At 33.5% G+C, this 23,414-nt stretch overlaps 1 protein-coding gene across 7 annotated transcripts in view; it reads right to left on the reverse strand.

Annotated features, from left to right (window-relative positions):
* LOC145283792 (clathrin interactor 1-like) overlaps positions 1–23,414 on the reverse strand; it is a 546,043-nt gene that overhangs the window by 173,888 nt on the left and 348,741 nt on the right. The window lies entirely within an intron of this gene.

Here is a 23,414-nt window from a genome sequence, read left to right on the forward strand (position 1 = left end):
GCTTTTTCTTTTTGTTGAAATAAATGTTTGTACTTTGGATAAAATGTGCAGTCATACGCAGGATTGTCGGGATCTGCTTTCAATTTTGTATACTATAACAGTGCTAACTTGTTATACTTGAGGTTAGGTGGAGGCTCATTTGCTTCGGCATACAAACTTTCTACTGGGGATGTTCTGAAAGCTCCCAGTGCAAGTCTCAATCCTGTATGGTAAATGGGATTTAAAATTTTAACATAGGATTTTCTTGCCGCTTGGTATATACAGCTGCCATAGTCAATTTTTGATCGAATTAGGGATCTGTACAGGTTTAACAAGGTCTGTCAGCTCCTCAGTTTGTATGAGCCACAACATGCAGAAGTTGCAGTGTTTTATTACATTTTTTTTTAAACAGTTTATGTGGGGAATAACTATTCCTAAAAACTTGTATTCATCAACAAAGGGGATATTTTCTCCATTTGAGTTGTAATTTGGGATCATTGTGTAATTTGTGTTGATTGCAAAAATGAATGCATTTGGTTTTATTTTTTGAAAATTTAAAACCATTTTCTTTTGCTCATTTATTTATTTTGTTTATGCTGTGTTGCAATTTTCTTTCAATAGTATGGATGTGCTTGGAACGATAGCTTATACAGCAATCGTCCACGTACAATGTTTTATTTATGTAATTTCCTTTACCATGTTGATTTTTATATTAAATAGGGTTGTTGATAATATACTACCCTGTGGCACCCCTTCTTCCTGTTTATTTATATCGCTTAGAGTAGACCCTGTGCATACCTTGAAGGTTCTGTTTGCTAAAAAAATTTTTGAATAAATTCGGGAAGTCTACCTTTAAGTCCAAAATCGAATAGATCTTTCATAATTCCGAATTTCCAGGAAGTATCGTAAGCTTTTTCTAGATCGAAAAAGAAAGTTGTGGCGTTAGGGCAGGTCGATTTGCAACTTTTTCAGAAAATCAACATAGCACTGGTGATGATAGTTGGGATTTGATGTGATAAGAACATATACCAAAAATTAGATTCCCATCTTGAACAGAAAATTGAGCATTTAATTTTAAAAATCGTGTAGAAAAATGCTGAAAAATCCTTTATTCTCATAGCATTTTTCACAACACTGACTTTAAAATTTCACTATTTTTATAAAATATTAAATTAAAATTGATATATTTATATGAAAAAAAAATTGAAAGAAAAATAAATACATAAATTATAATTTTAATTATGAATCACACCTAGCAAAATATCTAAACTTTTACTGCATTGATTAAACAAAAATTGTAAAAAAAGCTAATTAGCAACTAAGTCTTTTAAATTTCACAATTCAAAAAGATATGTGAAGATGTATTACACAATATAACAACTTGATACAAGTTACAGAACCATGCATTTTAAGTTTTTATTGAATGCAATAATATAAACTGTTACAATAGAACTAAATTGTTCTGTATACTTTTCTTTCGAGGAAAATGAAAGTCTAATTTGCTGGCACAATGACTTTGTAATAATGTGTCTATGTCCTGCCCATATACAACTTTTTGAGAAAAATCAATCAAATTTGACCAGTGAGTGGCTGCAAAATTGATAGCAGTAATCTTTTCATTTTTTTTTTTTTTTTTTTTTTTTTTTTTTTTTTTTTTTGAGTTGTTCACTATTTCTGGAAAAAACAACACAAAAAAAAAATTATTTGAAAACACTTATTTTTTATATTTTTGCGATGTAATATTGTAACTATTGTTTGGGTAAATTAAGAAAACTAATAAAATTTAATGGATAAATATTTATTTACTTAATGGATAAAATCGTTTGAATGCCCTTTTCTCTCACATCCAATTCATCTGAGTTTATTATTTTCCGGAAGTAGTGCAAAAGCACTATATTTTGAACTTTTTTAAAACAGTAATTTGGATTTCAGTTAACTGTTTTGTTCTCTGAATCATATTAAAATATACTGTTGTTGGTTAAAAAAATATTGTCAGTTTTGATCTCAAACCAACTAACTGCATACACTTGGATGATAAATTTGGATGTTTAATTTATCATAGTGTTTGAGGATGGACACCTCTAATCCATAAACACATTAATCTTGTGGCTTATGTTAGCCATCTTCCTTGACTCAAGGGCCCAATTTTCTAAGTTAACTTCTCCACAAGAAATGCCAACAGTATACTCAAAAAGTAGCCTCTGGCCTTCACATTTAAATTATTTGTTTCTTCTGCTGTCAGATAATAATGATCGGGAGGGACACTAATTTTTTAGAATTCTACTTGAAGCAAATCTTGATAATTATTGATACAAAGTTTTCCCAAAGATTGACTGCTTGCCGAATACTAATTATTTCCTTGGCAATTAACTTAGAAATTTCACTATTTTTTAAGTGGGGATAACTGTTTTTGAGGAAATAACTAAACTGAATGACTTGTGAAGTTAGGGGTGCTGTTTCATCCAAATGACAAGGTGGACCAGCAATTTTTGTGTACCACGGGTTAAAACTGAATGTCGTGCTTTTACTGACATTCTAATCTGAAAAGTAAAATAAATAAATGGATTATAACTGAAGGAAACTGTTTTAGGCTATCTTCCAGTTTCATAAGTGTAGTTATAAGAAATAATGAAAAACTTTGTAGAATTGAATTAGATGTATTGAAGAGAGAGGACCAAACAAAATCAGAGGCATAATAATGTTTAGTTTAGACATTTTTAGCAGATTTTAGCTCCTCCTTCGATAACATGAATTTATCCATAAAGAGATTCATTCTTGCTGTAGCTGTGCCATTTTAAACGAGTTTAGTGTTTAGAGTTTGAAAAACCAGTGCTTGTGCATCTATGTTACTATGCTATTTTTAATGGTATTTTCAAGTTAAACAAAAATTTCATAAAAATTAAATTTATCAAATTTTTAGGTGAAAGTACAGAATAGTTACAATACAACCTCCTTCCCATATTAAGAATAGCTTTCTAAATAAAGTTATTTTAGCACAATAACATAGATGCACACATAACAAAAAACCTTTAAAGGAGTTTCCTTATTTACTGTATTAATCTTTGTGGGTTATCTGATTTTAAAACTATAATTTTAGAAGAAAAACACTGCTCAAAAACAATTACTCCCTAAAAATAAAAGAAATTAAAATTTGACACTAATTTTCTGCAAAGTATCTTTTATCAAGTAGAAAAACTTGAAAATTTACGTGGTTATATTTCGTAAAGAATGTGTAGAATAAAATTTATAGATTATATTTTTGTTGTTGTTTTAATATAAAACTGGAGTATGTAGGGGACTAGGATATATAAATCCCAATCCCGTTACAAAAGAATAATGAAACGAATGGAATTGAAGGAAACAAAAACTCAATTGATGGATAAGATAAACGTCATTTATTTACTGTTGAAAGAATGTTTTAGATATAACATGTGTTCATGTCCGCGCGGGTGTAACCATCGTTCGTTGCGGGACTGGTGTTATAGAAAGAAAAGGAAATGTGTGTTCATCTCAAGTTCGGGTCACTATTGTTTGTTCGCGCGTGGGAAAAGAAGTGAGTGATGTAGTGGAAAATGGGAACGTGTAGACAAAGAAAAGGATAGAGAGTTGACATCAGTTAGCAGTCAGCTACGTGAAGGTGTTCTCAGGGACCAGTTGTAGATAGAGAGAGAAAGAGTGAGAATGTGTACGTACGGTCTGTTAGCTTTTTGTCCCACATAGTAGCAAGTGGGATGAGGTACGCGCGGTCGGTCCGTAGACCGACCAGCTCGAAAGCTGGTCCTAAAAGAAAGAAGCCGCTTATGCTCTTTCTTTTATACTTGTTTCCGGTGGTCTTTTGCGCATGTGTGGATTTCCTTTGAAAGGGGAAGTAACGTTGTCCATGCGTGCGTTCGTGTGCGCGTGTGTGAGTACATGTGTGTTGTACGTTAGCGTGTGTGTATATACACGTGAATGTGAGTATATGTACGCGAACGTGAATATATGTACGTGTGTGGACGTGGGCGTGTCGCGTATGAAATGTTGACGCATTTTGTGTGAGACTAGAAAAGGTTCGCGCAAGTATTACCATATTATTAAAATAAAATACGATTATTAAAATAAAAATTTCAAATAGAATTTGATGTGAAATATTAGGTTGGTGCAAAAATAATGCTTTTGAACGTCAAAAAATGACATTATTTTTGTGTCAACCTAATAGAAAAACAAATTAAAAAAGATAAAACAAATATGTTTAAATTCACTGCAGACACTTGAAATATAATAATATATATTTTAAGCAAGTCTGTTTCGTTTTTCCTTTCAAAATAATTAAGCCTTAATCGTAATGTTTTCAAATTAAATAATAAACAAACGTTAATTTTCAATATCAATAACGAGCGTGTTTTGCGACGGTGAAATCTAAAACGTTTCCACCTCAAAAATGTTCCTGAAATGAAAAGGCGAACTTTGGTTGTTATTTAAAAAACATAATTTTGCCTTTACACATAATATTTATTTTATTAATTTATTATCCTCACTCATTTTATTTAAAAATGTAGTTTAAAAATTATTCTAAATAATGATTCCATTTTCTTAACAGTACGGATTGTTTTGATGATGGGACGTTCTTGACAATTCACCGAAAAACTTTTAATCACTTCAATTTTTCAACTTTTAAAGTCATTTCCTCAAGCAAAGATAACGATTTTGAAAAAATATTTTGTGTAGATCTTTTCTATGTCAAAAAATATTTTGTGTAGATCTTTTCTATGTCAAACCCCAACTATCATCACCATTGCCTCACTGGGGTTCCAAAATCGACCTGCCCTATTGTGGCGTGTTCTCCTCTTATGAAGGCTTCTCTTACATAGCATTCTAAGTTGACCAAATGGTCAAGACATCCACGATTTTTACGATAACCACACTGTGCATTGGTTATTAGTTTGTTTCTAAATACAAAATTAGGCGATGATTTACCATTCGCTCTAATGTTTTGCACATGCAACTTGTTAGTGAAATTAGTTGATAATTTTCAGGATCTGAAGAATTTTTTCCTGGTTTTGGTATTGGAATAATCGTTGTATGTTTCCAAGATTCTGGGAACTTCTTTTTTATCCAAATGTTATTGTAGATTTTTAGTAAAAGTTCCAATGAAATTTTTGGAAGTATTTTCAAAAAAACTATAGTGGACCTCATCTGGTCCTACAGCTGTGTTGTGTGATTTGTTTATGGAATGTTTCAATTCTCTTATTGAAAAAAGTTTATTATATTCTTCAAAGTTTTTGGAATTGAAGTTTAGCTTGTACTTTGCAATATTTTCCTTGATGGGTGTTATAGTTTTTTGAAGAAGAGTTCTCTGAAAATGTTTTGGCTAATTTGTTCGCTATCGCCTTCGTTTCTGTTATTTTGGTATTTTCAGTAAAAAGATGTTTAATTGGTATTGGGTTATGTTTTCCAAAAATTTTTTTAACCATTTCCCAAACTGTCTTTGGTTTAGTGGAAACATTGATCTTGCTGACATATTCTTGCCAGCATTCTTTTTTGGCTTTCTTTATTATTCTGTGTGACTTTGCAATTTGTATTCAATTAAGTTGCTTGTTGTTAGGTCTTTATTAAATTTTCTTAATGCTGCTTTTCATAGATTTATTGATTCTTTACATTCTTTGTTAAACCAGGGTCTATTCTTTTTTCCTGGAGCAGTGTTTTGAGGAATGCACTCTTCTTGTATTAATATTAATGTTTGTGTAAATGTTTCGATTTTATCGTCGTTGTTTTCTGTCAATTGTTCTGAGCAGAGATTCTTGAATTTTTTCTATGTTAAGAAAAACCAATTAAGTTTTGACTTTCTTTTCTTTGATTGGAACGCCGTTGTGAATGCAATATATTTCTCCGATAGCCTAGGTGACGGTTGGAAGCTGATTTGAAAGCGGAACCGGAGAGCGACCGATGACGACGGTGAAGACGAATTCGACCACTAGACGAAACCACGGGTGACGCCACGGTATCGGCTATGGGTGCATTTCAATCACGAGCCTATGCACCTGAGCTGAGCTGAGCTGCACTGGAGGGGTTACACTATGTGTTCATTGAGTTCCCGATAATCCATGATAATCCTTTTGTTTATTCTCTTGGCTGACAGCCATCAGGGGTTCAGCCCCTTTGGTGGCCCGAGCTCATCCCCTGGTTACGGAACCACCCAGCCATAATCCATCCAAATCTGGAGTTCTGCCTCGTACTGTCCCCTGAGCGGGAGGGGAATACTCCATCAACCGATTCCGCAAGGACACTGGTGGCTGGTCGCCCGACCACTTCCAGGATGCGGTCCACACATTTGTGCCTTTGTCGTATTCCGCGTGGAAGTCTGGTTCATCAAGAGTGATTGCCGTGCAGACCTGTTCCTCACGTTGGGGAAACCTCACATCACCAGTGCCTTCCACGGTGATTCCACCCAGCTGTGTAATAGTGTCCATTCCAAGGAGAAGGTTGTATTCAAGAAGCTCCCTGTCGACCACCAACGCCTTCACAGCCACCGGGTGGCATTGCCAATGCTCATATGGACAATGCTCACTCCACAACACATAGCGAGCCTCCGCCAATGGTTAATACTGGGACCTTCTGTTTTGTCCATGCGGTGCAACATTTCCTGTGTATGAGAGTTTGAGTGCATCCGGTGTCAACTAGCGCTGAGCGCCTACACCGATCAACTCGCACTGTCACTACAGGAAGCGTCTTGTTCAGTGTTACTTTGGGGAGGGTGCTGCCGAGACCTGCTCCACATCGACCTTTGGGTTGTTTCGGGCTCTAGCCAACAACTCCTCCAACCCAAGTTAATTGAGCATCGACAACGCCCGCAACAGCCGACTGGTGTCATCCAGGAGCCCAGACAAAATGGCGCATGCCAATATTCAGTCGCTTGCACCGCCAAAGGAAGCAGCAAGCTTCTTCAGGTCGACCAGCCGGCGTTCAGAGAATTGCCTCCAGGCAACAAAAAGGTCCGCATTGAATGCTCCGTACAACGCTTGTTTTATCTGCTCCATTGTCGCCTCATCCCCGAGCTGCTGGTACACGGCATAAGCCCCCTTAGTAAGCCTCAATGGGATGACCATAGCTGAATCCTTAATTTTGCACAACCGACAAACACACTCGGCCTTCTCCAGCCATTCAACAACCGAAGGACCAGCTGGGGACCCGTCAAACTCTGGTATCAGCTTCAGGTTGAATCTGTCTATGGTAAAAAATGCATGCCGAGATAGCTTGTTGTTGCAAAGAAAAAAAGAGTACACAAAACCTCAGCTCATTGCAGTGTCGTCCGTCAGTACTTTCCGTAGACTCGTTTTCACGCCCCCCCCCCCAAATCTGCTCCGGTGGCCTGTTTTTATAAAAAACAGAATCCCCCAAATGTATTTGCATATGTGCGCGAGAGCACATGAGATTCTGCGAGACTGCATTGTTATATAAGTCCACAGGCGCTATCTTGGACCCTTTTCAGCATCATAACGCTGCGTCAGCAAAGCGCACATCGAGGCCGTTTAAGAGGTAAGCCTGCGTTCCCACAATTTTCGCCACATTTCTTTGAATCTTTTTGTGGTGGTCATCTCATGATGTGAAAATGACAAATGATAATGTCCATCAGAATAATACTTCATATCCTTATTTACCATTTTTCTTAGTTGTTTTTATGATGTTTCTACTTAAAGCCATTAAAATGAAACTGAAATATGCTAATTAGTATGCTAATTAGTAGTGTTGTGCCGATGAATCGGAATCGGGAATCGGTTAAATTGGTAATTTTCGGGGAATCGGAATCGGAAAAATTTGTGTATAATTTCCGATTCCAAAATCGATTCTTTGAATATTTTTCAAAAGTTAATTTTCAATTGCTTGTACCGATTATAAATATTTATTTCTTTTAAACTATTAGTAAAACTAAACCCTATAGATCTACGTACTCGTTATAGAATGAAGTTCTCATAACAAAATCACGTAATTTCATTAAATAGTTTTTGTTTTACGCTCCCTTGACTAATTATCGCAGTTTTTTTAGGAAGATTCCGAATTTCCCAAATCGTTTTTACGGCATAAAATAAAAACTATTTGATGAAATTACGTGATTTTTTTATGAGAACTTCATTCCATAACGAGTACGTAGAATATATATTTTTTTTTATTTTTCGTTTTTTAACATAGTGTAAACTGCACAAGCACCCTTTTTTAATACGTGAAGACAGTTTAGAGCTTCATCCTAGATCTAAAAATAATTTGGTTTTTAGTGGGTTTACAAATATCGTCCAAAAGTAGAATTTCAATGAGGGGGGACTTTTAAATGTAAATATAATTTCTTTTTCAATCTGAAAAATTTCTAAATGTTTTCTCTTTATCTATTTTATCCAGACTTTGATAAATTCATTGTGAGATATTCATGTATATTTTTAACTTTTCCGAAACCCGAGAAAAATGCGACGGTGTCAGACAATGTGGCTCCAGGAAAATAAAATAAAACTATTCGTTTGAAATCTTTTCATATTAAACTCCTTGAGAAATTTGGCAAGTGGGTGTGAAAAAGTATTGTTGTTGAAACCAACGGCATCGAAGGTGTTAATTACCCCATAATACTTTCAACTCAACTTTTGAGTGAGATTGGCGGGCTTCAGCGAGGCCTCCGTGATATATATATATATATATATATATATATATATCTCACGGAGGCCTCGGCTTCAGACGGCATTGGCGCCGTCGTAGCAATCCTTAAGTATAAACATAAACAATACCGGCAGAATCAAAGAAAATCACACTGGAAGCATATTTCAAATTAAATCAAAGGCCAAGCCTTTTCACAATTTTGCCCATTCCTTGTTGGTCCCCCCGATTTATCGGAGAGGGACTATAGTTTTCAGTGGCGTTCGTTCGTTCGTCCGGATGATTCCCGGATAACCGTCCATTACTTTTTTCTGAAATTTTGCCACAAGTTGTACTCCAATACGTAGATGTGCACAACATCGAGTTTTGTTTTAAGAAAACTCTCGTTGCTCCCCCAGGGGCTGAAAAGGGGTCAAAAATGCCCAAAATGGCAAAAATGACACTTTTGGCCCCATAACTTTTTTCCCGTCCATTAGATTTTACTGAAACTTGTCCAAAATGTGAAGGCAATTGTTGCAAATGTAAATTCAGTATCGCTGACCCTGGCAAAACTCTGGTTTGCCCCCCCCCCCCCCCCGGGGAACTTTTAGGGCTAAAAACCACCCCCTTTTTAGGCTCTTTTTTTCATATTTGTCTAAAATGTGATTATGTATCTCTATTTAGTGTTTTTTTATGGTGCTGAACTCAAATTTACATAGCCGTTTGTCCATTTTTACAAGTAATCAGCTCCCCCATGGGGGCAAAAGAGGTAAAAAAATACCTCAAAATGACTCTAAATAGACAAAATTGACATATTTTTCAGAATAACTTTTCATCCATTCATTAGATTTTTCTGAAACTTGGCAAAACCATGGGCATACCTGATATACACCTGATGGAAGTATCACTGACCCTGGGAAAAATCAGAGTCACAAGCCCTGGAGGTTTTAGGGCTAATATTGGGTGTGGAGCAAAAGTTGAACTTAGTCATTTTTCTGAAAACTTTTGAAAATTTTTTTTCACTCAAAATTGTTTTTTTATCAGTTATGTATCACTTTTTTTATCACTTTATTCGATCCCCCCTCCTCACATTTGTCAATACCGATTGCCGAGTGAGGGAGCAGCAAACATACCGACAAAACCCAACACTTTTATATTCTACTTTTCATTTAATTAGCAATAATGTTTGATATTATTTTTCTGGGCAAAATATTTCTTTAATTTTAGACAATTCTTTCGCTACTTTGAAAATAAACTGCATTCTTCTAAAGGTTACCTAGCGAATTTTCGCAAAGTTTCAATTTTTGTTTTGTTTATTTTACGCATATAAAATAAGTTTAGATCTTCTTTAGTTTTACTAATAGTTTAAAAGAAAGAAATATTTATAATCGGTACAAACAATTGAAAATGAACTTTTTAAAAATATTAAAAGAATCGATTTGGGAATCGGAAATTAGGCACAAATTTTTCCGATTCCAATACCGATTCCGATACCCCCAAAATTACCGATTTATCCGATTCCCGATTCCGATTGATCGACACAACACTAATATAAAACGATTAGGAATTTAAAATAGACGGTCAGTTTCACAAATAAATATAACATAACATGAGCTGTAGTGTGTTACCAATTTTAAATTATGTGCGCTTATTGGGGATAGGGTGTCTACTTTTTAAGCGATTACACATGGTTTTACAACGTTGCAAACCGAACTTAATTTAGTGGGAAACACTTTAGTTAATATCCATAAAGAATGAGGATGGCCAGAAATGATGATCATTTTACGTTAAATTTATATTCGAAACTGATCTTACACTCTAAATTCTAAATGATCGCTTTTCTTTCCGCCAATTAAAAAAATGTTCTAACACGTAATCTATAAAAGTAATATTTCATTTTGGAATAGGGATTTAGCTGCAAGAGAAAGCACAGAAAGCTCACGCAATCTCACGTTAAAAATGGTTTTCATAATAGTAATATTATTATTTAGAAATTCGTTCGTAACAATGAGATGTGGCTTTGCTAAGTGGCGTTGTTAAATATATTGTTCTTACATCGTTTTCTTATTTTGCCTACCAATCTTCGAATATTTTCCACTATTCATGTAAGTAGCATGTTATACAGTAAATACGAACTGGTACAATATAGCTTTGTTTTAAAATCAAAATAAATGTTTTGTTGTGTTACAATTTTTAATCAATTACAAGGCAAACATTTGAGATAAAATATACGCGGACATTAACCAGGGGTTTATGTAATAATTTGAAAATTTACGAAAAAACAAACAAAAAAAATCTCTAATTAAATATGTATAAATTTTACAAGAATCGGAATCGGGAATCGGATCGGAATCGGAAATTTTGAACGGAATCGGAATCGGGAAAAATTTTGGCATCGTCCCATCACTACTAATTAGTATGTAAATCACCAAGTGAGATGGCCATCAACAGAGCAATCCAGACCTTCATGTTATGGTAACATGTTAAAAAATTTCATCATAATATCTTAAAAAGATCTGAAGATACAACTTTTTAAAGATGGGTTAGTCTGTAAATTGTCAAATTGCCTACCGTTTTCAATCACAAGCTTATATGCATTTGAATAGGACGGACTTAAGATAAAATGTTCAGTGAACCACACATTTTTTGATACTTTGAATGGTCATAACTCCAGTTCTAATGGTCCGATTTTAAAAAAACTAAAGATATTATTTCTTTGATTTTTATGCTCTTTTCAAAAATGCTTGATTGGAGTTTATTCGATCTAAAAATCAATAAATAATGGTGTGGTATTACCAATTTTAGCATCTAATTGCTTATTTGGAAGATTTAGATTTAAGAGTGACAGAATGAAAATGTATGAAAATAGAAATATTCTGAAATTCCATGTGTGTATAAAATGGCAAAAATTGCATTATTGTTTTAGTCGTTATATGAACCAGTTTAGACATTTTCTATGTATCCGAAAGGTACATATATGTACTTTTTTTAAAATTTTTTAGCTGTACATGAAATGTAAAATATTTTGAAAGGTGAGACGATAAAGAAATAAAAGGTAATGAATTTAAAGTTCTTTGAGTTTACTGATAATTCACAATGCAGGAATCCATCTCCTTTTACCATTTAAGTAAAAAAATACTTAAATGAGTTAAAGAGTTAAGGGGGGGGGAAAGGTCAAATTTATCATTCTTTGAACCTGGAAATTGTAAAGAGACTTTAAAGGAATTAACTTTGCATGTAATGCCTTCTGCTGACTCAATTCCTGGCTCATTATCAAGATCAGAAATAAGGAGCAAGATCAAAGTAAGGATTTGCTAAGTGCTAGCGCAAACAATCCTTTATGGCAGTGAATCCTTTATGGCAATAAAAGTGGAAGATAACTTTTCAACACCACTGCCTGTGGTTGTGATGATGATGGCACTAACATATTTGAAAATCTCCATTTCTTAAAGAACATCACCATTGAAGATAAGTGTTTTGTCTTTCAGCAGCAATTATTTTTGTCTTTGAGGCATTTTTCACTCCAATCTGTATTGCAACAAGTTCATTAAGATCAGATTGGACATTAGCAAATTTTTAATGAGTAGCACAACATCATTTGCATATTCTAAGACCTTGATGGCAAAGTTACGATCAAGAGTAACAACTTTAAGGCATAACCTAGTTGTAACTAAAAAGTCTTGACAAATGCCAGATCGTATTTTGAAGGGTTTTGAAACCTCACCATGCATACATATGCAGAATTGTGTTAAGCAGTAGTATGCTTTAAAAAGAAGTTTAGGCGGAATGCAATCTACTTGTATAACATCCGAGATACTGCAACAGTCAACAGCACCAAAATCAATGAAAAGAATGTCCTTTGTTGATTCAGATCTTGCCCAAATTCGACCTTGCTCTGATTGAAATTGTCTTAGAAGAATCAAAGCAAATATTTTAGCAGATAAATCAATCAAGCTGATATCACGGTAGTTGAAGCAGCATTTATTAGATGCCTTTGACTTTCATGTTGGATTTTTATTTCATATTTTTTAAACTTCAAATGTTAGCGCGAACTCATAACACCAATGTAGTTGAAATCTAGAACTATAAATCAACTATAAAATTTGTTAAAATCTTCCTTTAACTACATGTATTAATGATAGATTCAACTGTGTTCAGCATTCTAAGTATGTACAGTATTTATATAAATTGATAGCAGAGTTAATTTGTTTATACATGGTACACTAATGCACAGGAATAGAATGATTCCAATACAATTACTGATTCTGTTCTAAATTATCGATTCTAATCTATACACCTATAAAGTTGATTTTTTTTTCTCACTGGTATTGATATTAAAAACCTACTTTTTCTTACTTTTTCTATTTAAAAATTGTTAAAACAAACTTCTTAATATACTCGGTCATGGATATGCGAGCAACTACATGAAAGTTAACTAATTTGTATATTCCTTTGAAAAACGGGCATTGATTAATTATTCATTTTTCATGATTTCTTATTAGATGTTTGGTTTAATTTAACTATTAAGCTTAATTCTTTTTATGCATAGTTTCTATATTGTGTATACTTGCATTGAATTTAGGATAGAAAACAGACATATATCTATATATATATAAATAAATAAAAGTCTATATTCCAAATTCCAAGATGTTGTTCATCTTACCATTTAATTCTTTCAAATGTTAAAATGTTTCATTCTTGATAGCACCTGTTTTGTAGTACAGAAACAAACAATTATTATGTCAATTCTTAATATTTTCCGCCCAGACTCATTAACTTAAAAAAAATATGAGTATGATTACATAAATAAATAAATAAAAAAAAATCGGAAGAATAATTGCAATTGTGTTTTTTATTTATGTCATCTTTGATTTTAATGCAGAGTCATTCACGCTTTACCAACGCATTAATATAAATGACGTCATATTGTTATGATTAACACTAAAATATTTTTTTTATTTATTATAAATAGTTAACATTTATAATCTAAGATAATGTTAATAATGGTTAAATCTAGAATATGTGTATTTAAGTTTTTAGACTGTCGGCCCAAGGTGAAAATTATCACTTAATATGTAAAAGAGGTGGGAATTATTTTTTGGATAAAATGAGTATAACATTATAAGAAACCATGCAAAATTTTTCACATGCAAGATTTTTGTGCATTAATTTATAATTTGAATTTTAATCTTCAAATTAAATCCCAACTTTTGAGTTAAGTGCATACAAAAAGTAGCCAATCAGAATACATCTTTTATTTACTTGCTTATAATCAAACAATCACTAAAATGAATATGTCGGCGTCCAGCAAAAAGAAAATATGTAAACAAAGACAAAACCAATTTTCAATTTCATATTGGTAAAATAACATCTCCCATTTTCTTGTTCATTTTACTTTCTGCATTTTTCTAGATCAGGACTTGATCTATTATACTCACAAAGTCCCAGCCTTAACATTTGACCTTGACTTTGAAAAATAGCATGTACCATCTCTAGGACGGAGACCATCCTCATGTCAGGTTTGGTCATTTCAGTGGTGTGGGCTGTAGGGAGTATAAATACATAGGTTATGACCATGACTGTAACCTTAAAAAATCGTGTGCACCATCCCTAGGTGGGGGTACCATCTCATGCCAGGTTTTGTCATGATTAGTTTGGGCTGTAGAAGAGTTGTAGACACACACACACGAGCGCTACTACTTTCAGTGAGAGTGAATAGAATTGTTTTTTCATTTTAAACAGCAATATTAATAATATATATGAAAATCTCATCTCCTTCAATCACAATTTTAATAGCATGAAATAACTATAAATTATCAATCAGCAATTTTCGTAATTTCAATGCTTTTAAGTGGTTTAATTTTGATAATGCTTTTAAGGGATTTAATTTTGATAATGCTTTTAAGGGATTTAATTTTGATAATGCTTTTATGTGATTTAATTTGGATAATGCTTTTATGTAATTTAATTTGGATAATGCTTTTATGTAATTTAATTTGGATAATGCTTTTATGTGATTTAATTTGGATAATGCTTTTAAGTGATTTAATTTTGATAATGCTTTTAAGTGATTTAATTTTGATAATGCTTTTAAGTGATTTAATTTTGATAATGCTTTTAAGTGATTTAATTTTGATAATGCTTTTAAGTGATTTAATTTTGATAATGCTTTTAAGTGATTTAATTTTGATAATGCTTTTAAGTGATTTAATTTTGATAATGCTTTTAAGTGATTTAATTTTGATAAATTTGTAGATGGACACTTTCTGCACCTTGTATGATTTTTTTCAAAGTAATTATTTTAAACGAAAAGTAGAAAAAGTGAATACATTGAAAGATTTGGCAGAAAGAAAAATATTTTAGAAATTAATATTTCATGTACATATTAATGGTGTACAAATGTAGCATAAAATGATTTCATTTACAGACCATTCTAACTTTTTAAGAGAAACTAATCTTTTTACCATTAACACTAAGTGGCAAAGTCATAAAATGATATGTGATAGCCTAAAAACAGTAGAACTTCCCCAAAAAGAACATGCATAATTTATCTGACATAGTAAAAAGGAAAAAAAAAAATGGTTATCTGCTTTAAGATGTGTTACGTTCTTGTGGTGACTAGGGGTATTCACTGCAACATATATATTATGAATAAAAAAAGAGTAAAACGAAACAGAGAATGGAGTTAAAAAGAAAATAAATTTGTAAAAAGTAAATGTAACAAAAACTATTTTATACTAAACAGAATGGTCTAATGGAGATAATGAAGGTTTTTGTTCTAGCACCATAAGTTAAAAGTACTTAAATAACATTCAAAAATATATTTTCTTTGGTCAATATCTTGATATTCAGAAAAATCTATATTTACCAAGAGTACTCCATGAGGAAACACAGACTACAACACTATTAGCATCCCTTGCATGAAAATGAAAAAAAACAGACGTACCGAAAAATTAGGGACACTAATCACAAAATTGCATCGACTTGCCATCACAACAGTAAACAAGTCATGCACATTCAAATTCAAATCCTCTATCATTGCCAGATATAAAAAAAACTTTTTTTGGGGTGGCATCAGCGAAACTGAAAACAAAATTTTGTAAGCAAAAAAAAAAAAAAAAAAAAAAAAAAATTTAATTTTTAAAAATTGATGTTATAACGTCACATATGTAGCTATTTAAAACAGAAAAACATAACTGTTAGTAAATGCATGGTTTGCAAACTGCATCGAAAGCAAGGTTTTTATCTGACCTTCCCTTTACAAAACATTTCTACACAAAATAATGTACGTTTTGTTTCCAATTTTTTGTCCGAGAGATCACTCTAACAATGCCGTGTTCAATGTGAATGACAAGTTTTTAACAGACGTACGAACACATACACACAGATGTTTGAGATTTATTTAACAGAAGAAAATCTAAATATGTTTGGTCTTGACCTAATTATTACATCGAATAAATATTTCTATGTTTAAACAGACTTCTATTAATTAAGAGAATTTAGTTAGAACTAATTAGCCATTTATTTTCATTAATGAAAGATCTTTTAATTTTTTGTTACGCTTGTTTTTTTTTGTGCAGGGGACGCTATTCCACTTTAAAAGTATACTATATTATCTCCTTATCGTTTACTATAAATTACTGATTTTAATTTATTAAATGTATTTTGGGGAGGCAGTTGATGTTTATCTGGCAGACATGAAGAAGCTTGTGGTCCTGTTCGGGGGAATGTCAGACAAAGGCCTGGTGTGCGCATTTATTGCAGGATTGCCAGTTAGTGTGGAAGATCTATTCTGAGCCTCGTCCCAAGTAGACATCGCAGAAGTATAAGCGCAGGCACGGGTGATACTAAAAAGAACCCAGAGACTGTAGACCGCGCGGCAGCCATACAGCCATCACAGGGTGGATCTCAGGACCTGAGCAGAGTTACAAGCTGCTACAAGTGTGGTGGGCTCAACCATTTGGCCAGTGATTGTCTCTCGTCGCGCTCACTAACTTGAAGGTTTAGTGGGCTTCAGTGCTACAAGTGTAAAAACCAGGGACACCTGCTCATGCTTGTCTGAAAAACGGGTAACGGGAGGAAGCCACAACGCCAGTCTTCTCCCCATTTCATTCTTTTGTTAATAGTACTTCTCTGCCATAGTGGTTTCGTCTGCATTAAAAAAAACTGTAATGGATGAGACTGATCGCAATGACTTTCTTTTGGCGCAACTTTCTTTTGGCGCAACTCTGGCCTCGAGAAGCGTTGTGGAGCTTTGTCAGCATCCAACCACTAAGCTGAGCATTGCTGGTTGTCATGAGGAACCCACTTTTCATTGCAAGTCACAACCCCTTCAAGAAACGGGTGATTCTTGTGGCGTAAAAGAAAGGAAGATGACATTACATAATAGCGTTTCTTTTGGTTGTTTTTCAATTTGTAAGCCACCCATTTATCAAGTTTTTTGTCTTTGTTGTTTTCAGAACGTTACAAGATGGAAAAAAAAGCAAACTCGCATAATTTTCTTCAAGCTAGGCCGAAAAGCTGCTGAAACAGCTCGTGATATCAATGAAATGTTTGGCCCAGGAATCACTACTGAACACAGATGCACATAGCAGAACACAATGGTGGTTTAAGAAATTTCATGGCAGCAATAAGAGTCTTGAAGATGATAAGTGTAGTGTTGACTACGATCACTTAAGAGCTTTAGTTAAAACCAAGCTATGCACAACTGTTCAGGAATTTGCTTCTGAATTAGATGTAATGTCTACAACGATTTCCAACCATTTAAAAGAGATTGAAAAGACAACCACCAGAACACAAGATTTACGTTACTGGCATAAATACACTTGTTTTGCATTGCCAAAAAATCGTGTTGATTCTGATGGTGCTTATTTAAATAAATAAATTTTTGTTTGAGTTGAGATATGTTTATCTGAATTTAAAAGTTAAAAACTGCAAAAACTTTATTAATTTTATTTATTGCGGACTATTATCCTCATCTTTCCTTAGTTGTTTCACAACGTTTTGACCAACTATTCCTCTGGCTTTCGTCACCTGATGAAGGTCGGAGGAATAGTTGGCCAAAACGTGAAACAACTAAGAAAAGATGAGGATAATAGTCCGCAATAAATAAAATTAATACTCATCTGAATAATGAATTCCAATTAAATAATATAGATGCAAAAACTGTCAACTTGATACATCATTTTAAATCAAAACTAAAAATTCTGCAAGAACCTTCTTGTCAACCTTATATATATGTATACATATCTCCAAACAGCATAGCATTAATGTGGGAGTGCCTCACGAGTTGATACTCGGACTAATATGATAAAAACCCCAAGAACTTTGTCAATTCACATATATATTTTACTAGCCTGGGTGCCTGCGTCACCCAGGTGAGTGGAGGAGTGTGTTGAGCAAAAAAAAAAAAAAAAAAAAAAAAAAAAAAGTAGTAGTAGGCAGGCTCGAACATGTACTGCGAAGGAGGAAAAGAACATGAGAAAAAAAATGTGACGTCTTTGTTGTTGCATTCATTGCTAAACCGTAAGTGGCGAAGGTTTAAATTAAATAAGTCAATTGAAAAGAGGGGATGACTTTCGAAAATATTGGCGAAAAGAATGAACCCCTCATTTATGTGGCAAATCTCAATCGTGTTTTAACAGATATAACATTTTTACTGAAGAAGTAGTGTAAAATATGTGACAAAACAAATATGGTCTTAAAGTGGGGAAAAATATCCAAATATGTGAGACATAAAAATAGTCATAATTTCCTTATTTTTCATCAGATTTAAAAAAATTGAAAAGATTCTTTCTTAGATCATCAAGCTACATAAACCAATATTAAGATATTTTAAGTAATTTCATTTTTTTCATGTGTATTGCTAATTGGAAATCTTGAAATATCTAAAACGTTTTTTGTAAAATGAGCATTACTACTTTAAGTTTTTTGATATCTTTAACTTTGATGTTATTTTAGCAGTTTTGTTCATTATTTGCAACGGTATATTTTTCTTTTCTATTTCTGCTTATTTCATATTTTTACTGTTTGTGTTGTCTCCATGTAGCATATCTTTTTGATATATTTTAAACAAATTATTTATTTTCGTTCCTGTTTAACAGTTTCTAGAATCAACATGATTTCTATGGCAGTTGATACATTTAGTTTTTTGACAATTCACATTTTTTGTTTTTCACATCCATTCAGAACAGGGTTTCTTAACTTTTTTTGGTAAACGCCCCCCCCCCCATCCAACACTGATACCTACTACCACCTCCTCCTTACATACATCCTTACATAGTAATGTTAGTAGTAGTGGTAATCCATAATTAAAATGAAAATAAATAATTGAATATTCATATAATTTATTCAACAAAATTTGACACTCTCGATTAAATGGGAGCAGTAACAACTATAAATCATGTGGGTCAATTAATATATCATACCATTACTAATACAAGAATCAATAAAATAAAAATAATAATCATAGGAATGTGCAGATTGTTGATCAACAACAAATTGAAAAACACCTACTAATGTTACTAGAAGCTCCCAGTCTTTCATTGCTCCATAAAGGATCTCAGGAACTCCCTATACCTATCCATACTTTGGCCACAGCCCACCTGAAATCTTGTAACATCCCCCCTGATCCCATTGTGAAACCCTGATTTAGATAATCTACCTACATTCTAACATGTCTGATCTTGTCTCACCATCTATCTAATACTTAATCCTTATCCTCTAATAGCCTTTGCACCTTCATAAATGATGACCTTTCAAGTTAAAAAAAAAAAAAAAAAATCTTCCACATACCAGCGAACGATCTTGGTGTTCATAGTTTTGACAATTATAGCATCTTAAGGGGTTTCGGATGTATTGTTCCATTTTTTTTATATTGTATTTGATTTTTTAGTTCTTTAGGTACAATGGGTGTAAATAATTTATCTTTAAATTTTCCCATCAATTTTGATTGAAGTTATTTTCACTTCTCTCACTCTTCGACTTCTCAGCTTTCTTGTTATTCAGCAGTGTTAATTCTCTACAATACATTACCCCTTTAGTAGCAGTACCAGACCATTTTTTTCTTCACATCCACAAAACTCAAATCAAGCATTATAGAAAAGAGCATTAAAAAAGCAAAGAAATACGATCTTTAATTTTCTAAAATCAGTCCATTAGAACTGGAGTCATTTTTTTTCAAAGAATTTAAGTAATGCTTTCTAAATAATTAAAATAAAATAAAAAAATGAATACTTCATTTTTGTAAACTACGAGGAGCGTGAAATAAGTAATGCCCCTGACCCACTTCCCATAGCAGCAGTGCAACGAAACTTGGCACAGTTATTAGTCTTTCTCTACATAGGAAGCACCCAGAGTTATGCATTTCTCCCATCGTTTGATGCAGCTCTGGAGACCGTTTTTTGTAGAACACCCCAGGTTGGTCCTCCAATCATGACACGACCAGAAATCAAGGCTGCATCATCTGGGAAACGCTTTCCTTTCAAAAACAACTTCATGGCTGGGAAGAAGTGAAAGTCAGAGGGTGCAAGGTCAGGAGAGTAGGGAGGATGGGGAAGGATTTCATAACCACATGCCCGTGCTTCTGATCTGGCGACATGCGAGTTGTGGACCGAAGAGTTGTCCTGCAGGAGGAGGGTACCTTTGCTGATCTTACCCCGCCTCTTGATTTTGATAACTTTCCTTAATTTCCTCAAAAGTGAAGCATAATAGGCTCCTGTAATTGTGGTACCCTTTGCCAGGAAATCTGTCATCACTACTCCGTCTTGAAATATGCAAATCACAAGAAAAATATTAAAATACCATTTTAAAGTAAATTTTATTGTAAATCTAGTATTATAGTTTTTATTTTAATGGAAGTAGGAGAAAACCAATTACTGATTTAAAAACTGACTGCCGGATTAAGTAGCCGTGTATGCCTTATCCAATGTTGAATGGTATGTTTTTTAGTATTGCTACTTTCATGAAGGTAGGCTTTAATTTTCATATATGAAACCAATTCATTTATAATAGCATGTTTTCAGCTTTCCATTTCGATGTTCCATTTCTCAATTAATTTTACCGTGTTGGCTGTGACTTTTTGGGAAATTACTTTTTTGATTAGGAAGAGTGAAAGTGTACTTGGGAATTTTCTTAACTTATTTGAGTACTGTGAATCATGGAAATGATTCTTTATTGCTTTCATCCTCGGATTCTGTATCTCTATGCAATCCCTTGGAGTGTTTTTTTTTTACTATTTATTTTTATTTATTTTTTTTTTTTTACAAAAGAGTCACTACTTATCAAGGCCCGGAGGCCATTTTAAGATAAGGGTTAATGAGTATAAAGTAGCCAATGGAACAATATCGTAGTAATCGTTAGTGGGAATGTGGTAAATTGGATTACTTAAGGGAATGACTAATCAAGAACTTGTTTACGTTAGACTTGATCATATTGTAGCAAGGAAAGCAGGGAAACTGAAGAGAGTTCCAAAGGTGTGCATTCTATGAAAGAAACTTTGTTCATGGAATTTACATTTAGGCACAGATAAAGAATGGGGAAAATTATTGATAGTGGTTTCAGCTAGAAAAGTGTTTTTCATGAAAGTTTGGCGATTTTATCAATTTAAAAATTAGTAGACTGACTATGGATTCTATTTATCATGTTTGTCTTTTCTTTTCAAAGGGAGACAATTGGAAAGTGTAATTTTAGTAGTGTTTGCAAGATACTCTTGATTTATTTGAGCAATTTCAGCAGTGCTCTACAAGTCATATTCTCCACAAAAAAAAAAAAGATTTCATTAAGGTGTAATGCACTGGAAACATTGAAAATTACTAGATACTAAGAGCTGTGGTTTGATACAGTGTCCAGGATAAAGAAAAGTTACTTTAGTTATACAAGAAAAGGTATTCGGAATTGCCCAGAAGAAATAATAGTAATAGAAATAATAATACCCTACTAAGCCCTCTTTTCATTATTGCGATAGAGGCTCTCTCACGTGAATTTCAGATGAGCTGTCCTTGAGAGTTTCTTCATATTGACGAGCTTGTCATTATTGCCAACTCTCCAGTGAAATTTCTAAGGAAATTTCTTAGGAAATTCCATGTGGAAGGAAAAAATGAATCCTACATGTCAACATGAAAAAAAAAAAAAATTCTGTATGCATAGTTTGAATGAACAACTAATCTGGTAGGTAGCCTTGTGGAGTAAACAAAGCAATTGCTAATAACTCCATAATTCAGGATTGTACTGGCTTCATAAGCAGTGCTCTGGAATAAAGAGCAGATTGGTGGCTGATATTGAGTATGTGTATCCATGCTGTAAAAACCCTACCTCTGTCGTTGATCAAATCAACTTCCAATTGATGACGCATCGTTGGAAGTTGTCTCCACCTTTTGCTATCTTGTAGATAGAGGATGCGATTACAATTAGGACACAATTCGCATGGACAAATGTCTTTGTTGCTAGTATTTGAGGGGTGATGCTTCATGTCACCAAAACTTTAGCTGTCACTGTTGATAATACAAACAGGCTTGTGAGAAACAATGCCATGGTCAAATAGATCTGCCCTTCCAGAATTATTCACAAGTGGTGCATAACCGAGCTGAAAAACATTTTGGTATCCCCTCTTTGGAAATTATCCTGAGGTGTAGGAGATCGAGATTATTTGGTCATCTGAAGACAATCTTTGCAAACACAGCTTGAGCAGATGTATTTACATGCTTTATTGACGAGGAGAAAGAATTTGTTTTGTTATAGTTATGTATAAAAAGAAAAGGTACTCGGTATTGCTTTGGAAGAATAATACTAATAAAATATTACAATTGGAACTCAGCATATGTTAATCCTAAAGTGCTCAATATTCTATACAGCAGGTGCATTTAAATGCTGCATTGCTCAGAAGAATTACTCAGGAACCATTGTAGTAGTTGGTTGGTTGGTTGTTTTTGTTTTACGGCATATCAACCTTTTTCAGGTTATTTAATGCCGAATCTAGTTATTTTGAGGAACGATTTTTAATGGAGTATATTTGTTTTTTAAGTCAGATTCTATTTAACCCATAGTTGGGACCCTAACAGGTACTACCACTCCGGGTCAGAGTGGACCTGGGAGCAATGGCAATTAAAGGGTGGCTCCACACTCCCCAAAGCCCGCAAGCTGGGCCCTCACCATCGGATATAGTTTTAGGTCATATCCAGGACCACCATTGTAGTAAGACAGTATTACATTAAGTGGAATATCTTATGGCATAAGTACTTTATATCCAAGATAGAGCAGGTGTGTTTGCATGGCACATTGCCCAGAAGAAAGAACTTTACTGTCTTTTCTTAAACTATTGCATAAAGGAAAACATACTTGGTTAGTGGTATATATGAAATCGTTTCTGATTCTTGCCATTATCAACATAATTTATCTTCATATTATTGTGAAAGAGGATGGGCAAGAAATTAGGAATGGACCAGTACCATTTATTCTAGTTGGCATTTTCCAGGAGTAATAAATGTAAGATTACACAGTATTACATTTGGTAAGTGGTGTATAGAAAATCTCTGTATTGCAATTATCAACATCATTCCTTTTCATATTATTGTATGTGTATGTGGGGAGGGACAGAATTACCCGGGATCCAGCACGTCATTGTTTTGTTCTACTTGGCATTCTCCAGGAACAATAAATGTAAGTTCCAATAAATTATTATTTATTTTCAACACATTAAAACAAGAGTGAAATATGCTGAGTTTGAGGAGATGGGGGAGGAGGGAAATAAGAGAAAGATAGAAACAAATAGAGAGAGGAAGGAAATAGTTTTAATATAAAGATGTTCTATTTCAATTTTGTTTTTTATAACTCTTAGGCAATGC

This window comes from Euprymna scolopes, chromosome 8 (genome assembly GCF_053919585.1).
Source record: "Euprymna scolopes isolate OS-2025 chromosome 8, ASM5391958v1, whole genome shotgun sequence".
NCBI lineage: Eukaryota > Metazoa > Mollusca > Cephalopoda > Sepiida > Sepiolidae > Euprymna > Euprymna scolopes.